The sequence below is a fragment of the Gracilinanus agilis genome, unplaced genomic scaffold, assembly GCF_016433145.1.
Source record: "Gracilinanus agilis isolate LMUSP501 unplaced genomic scaffold, AgileGrace unplaced_scaffold39504, whole genome shotgun sequence".
Taxonomy (NCBI): Eukaryota; Metazoa; Chordata; class Mammalia; order Didelphimorphia; family Didelphidae; genus Gracilinanus; species Gracilinanus agilis.
This window is the reverse complement of record NW_025373028.1, coordinates 1-3,602: the sequence shown is the minus strand read 5'-3', so window position 1 is coordinate 3,602 and position 3,602 is coordinate 1. Positions and strand designations below refer to the sequence as shown.

At 45.8% G+C, this 3,602-nt stretch overlaps 1 pseudogene; it reads left to right on the top strand.

The window, feature by feature from the left end:
- The first annotated feature begins 698 nt into the window (after positions 1–698).
- Positions 699–842, top strand: LOC123255119 (annotated as a pseudogene).
- Positions 843–3,602: the final 2,760 nt, after the last annotated feature.

The following is a 3,602-nucleotide window of genomic DNA, read 5'->3' as shown; positions in this document are numbered from 1 at the left end:
AGGGGAGGGGAAGGGGAGAGACAAAGGAAGAGGGAGACAGAGAGAGGAGAGGAATGGGGAGAGACAACAGAGGGAGAGAGGAACACACAGACACACACTGGACACACAGAGACACAAACACAGTTACACACACAGATATTTGGAGTACACCTACGATAGGAAGAGACAGATACAGCCACTCTGGGCACACACTGCTGTGAGGTGAATTATCCCACATCAAGAACCTCCCACTTTGGGAGAAGGAACCTGGAATAGAGAAGCCCCAGGTCTACAGGATATGGGGAGGAGGGAGCTTAAGGATCTTCCCTGGACCTTCTGCTCAGGCTGTGGGGATATCTATTTGTGAATTCAGAAATGGAACAATTTGAAAATGAGGCAACACAGGATGGAAACAAGAGCTCCAGATTAGCCCCCTCACATTGGGGAATTTGGTTTAACTTTGGTTTCTCCCAGCTCTGGCATTTCATGTTCTAAGAACCCTCCCAGCTCTGACCTTCTGTGTCCTAAGCACTCTCCCAGCTCAGATAGGGTTCTGTTCAGTCTAACCTGAGCCGTCCAGGACAGGCTTCCTAGAAAGGGTGACCCTGGAGCTCCAGGGGCCTCATCTTAACTTCCCTTCTATCTTTATGGATTTCTCCATCCCTACCCTCCGGCCTCTTGCTTCAGCTGCTTCAGTCACCACCATTGTCAGCATCACCATGTTCCAATTTTTGCTAGGATTTACACTGGGCAATGAGGTTGGGATGTAGCTGGCTCAGAACTATGACATTCTGAAGTTAGTCAAAAAGCTTAAAGAGATTTAAAAAGATGTAGATGCCAAGAAGAATCCTCCTCACCCTTAATGGCAACATGAAGTAATGGCTGGTTTCCCTCTGATTCTCTCCTCCAGGACTGGCTTACTTTCTTCTCCCTGAGATTCCCTGAGTTGCCTTTGAGCTAAAATATGCCCGTCGTTCCAAAACTGCCCTTTACCGCTCCCCTTGGACTCCTCTGACCTCTATACTTGTGTGGGAGATTCTGACACTCCAATCACGGTGCTTGGCTAGGAAATGCCAATTCTATGAATGGTTTCTCCCCTACCTTTTAAATTGTGGATCTCCAAACATCTTGTTTCTCTTGCTACAAGCTCTGGCTCCTCAAATGTATGAAAACACACTATAGATACCCCTATCTGCTCAGTCCCATCCGCATTTGCTTCTTGTCTCTGGGCTTAGAGCTCTGCCAGGGCAGGCCTTTGGGGCTCCGTTCAGGGTCACTAGGGGAGCAGACAGAATCTCATGAGTGGGGTAATGTCCTGGCCTTCAGGCATGGGGTGAGCCCCACTTTCTTCCCTGGATCAGGCCCAAGAATCAGGCCCTCATCTTCACCATCCAGGCAGCCATGGAGGACTCAAGTTACCATTGGGGCAGTGAAGCCCAGCCTGGGCTAAGCTCCAGGTCAAGCCTCCTGCTTCTAGCTTGTTTAAGAAGAAGAAAGAAGTCTTCATGGGAAATACAGACATGACTGGAGGAAGACTGACTCCCAAGTGCCTGCTAAAGACCCTCCAACTTCCTCCTCCCTCTCCATGTGGCCTAGATGGCTCCTAGGCTCCTTCTGGGTCAGACTGGACAAACAGTGCCCTCTGTAGGTCAGAATAGTACCCATCCCCTCCATCTACAGTACTAGGATGACCAGAGCTGGACAAGGCCTTAGAAATCAGCTGTTCAAACCCTCTCCTAACACAGGACAACGAATGGAATGTGGAATGAGTGGAATGTGCTGGCCCAAGAGGTGGTGAGTTTCTTGTCTTCAAAAGTCTGTCTTCAGGCAGAGGCTGGATGACCATTTGTAGAGTTTGTTATAGGAGGAATTTCTTTCAAGGAAGAGTTGAACTTGATGGACCCTGAGGTCCCTTCCAGATCTCAAGTTCTGTGATTCTTCAGGGAGAAGGAATTTGCCCAAGATCAACCCAAGAGTCTGGGATACAGATGGGATTTAAACCCAGGCTTCCTAAATTCCAGATCAGTGCTTCCTTTCCATGAGTAAGGGGATTATCCACATGCCCCAATGCCCATTCTCCTAGGACCACTTAGCATGAATGCCCACCCAGGGGGAAAGGAGCTCGGGCAATTAATCCAGGAAGAAAAGAAACAAGTGAGCATTTATTAAGCACCTCCTATATGCTAGGAACGGTGCTACGCATTTTACAAATATCTCATTGGATCCTTGAAACAACTCTAGAAGGTAGGGACTATTGTTATTATCTCCATTTTATAGATGAGGAAACTGAGGCAGACAAAGATTAAGTGACTTGCTCAAAGTCACACAGCTAGTTAGTGACTGAGGCTGGATTTGAACTCCTATGATGAAGGGAGGTGGTGGGTAAGGTGTCACAGTGGGTAGAGTGCTGAGCCTTGAATCAGGAAGACCTGAGTTTAATTCCAGCCTCAGATACTTGCTAGCTGTGAGGCCCTGGGCAAATCACTTACCCTTGTTTTGGCCTCAGTTTCCTCATCTGGAGAAGGAAATGGCAAACGCCTCTAGTATCTTTGCCAAGAAAACTCCAAATGAGGCCACAAAGGGCTGGATACAACTGGAACAACTGAACAACAAAAACTGCTTCACTCCAAGATTAGCCTCTATCCACTGCACCACCCAAGCGAGTAAACTTCTATGAAGTGCCTTCTTATTTTATAAAGTAAAATTTAAGTTTAAAAATTTTTTTAAAAAGAGCCTTCTGTTTGGGGCAAGCACAGACTTCTAGAGCTGAAAGGAAGCTTAGAAATTCTCTGGTCCCACTATGGGGAGGGAGAAGGAAAGGAAGAGACCCCGACCCCTTCCCATTTTGTCATCATCTTTCCTCCTCCTGTCCCAGAGTTCACCAGCCCCTTTCCCTCTTCCCATCGTCCTGGCAGAGCAAATGAAATCCGTCATCCCTGGGTGAAATGGAGCACCTCCCCTTCAATTGTCTCCCAGAGCCTTTGCCCCATTGCCTTCATCCCTGTAGAATACTGACTGGCATTCACACAGCAGAGTATAAACTCCTTGAGGGTAAGAGATTTTGGGTAATCTCTGTATCCTCAGAGCCTAACACAACCCCTGATGCATAGTAGGCTCTTTTTTTTTTTTTTAATTTTTTTTATCCCTTAACTTCTGTGTTTTGGCTCCTAGGTGAAAGAGTGGTAAGGGTGGGCAATGGGGGTCAAGTGACTTGCCCAGGGTCACACAGCTGGGAAGTGTCTGAGGTCGAATCTGAACCTAGGACCTCCGTCTCTAGGCCCGACTCTCAATCCACTGAGCTATCCAGCTGCCCTCATTGTAGGCTCTTGATGGAGTCTGGCACTCAAAGTAAGGAGATGTGGCTTCTTGTTCTAGTTCAAGACCAGAGGTTCTTCATCTCAGGTCCTTGGACTTAAGAAAAAAACTATTTAAAGGATTGCATTTCTTTACTTTTTTAACCCCTACCTTCTGTCTTAGAATCAATACTAATTATTGATTTTATTATTAATAGTAAATAATTATTTAAAAATTAAATCATATCACTTTAAAATTAAATATTAAGTAAAATTAGATTTTAATTAAACTACTTAAATATTTAAATTTTATTTTCTTTACATTTAAAT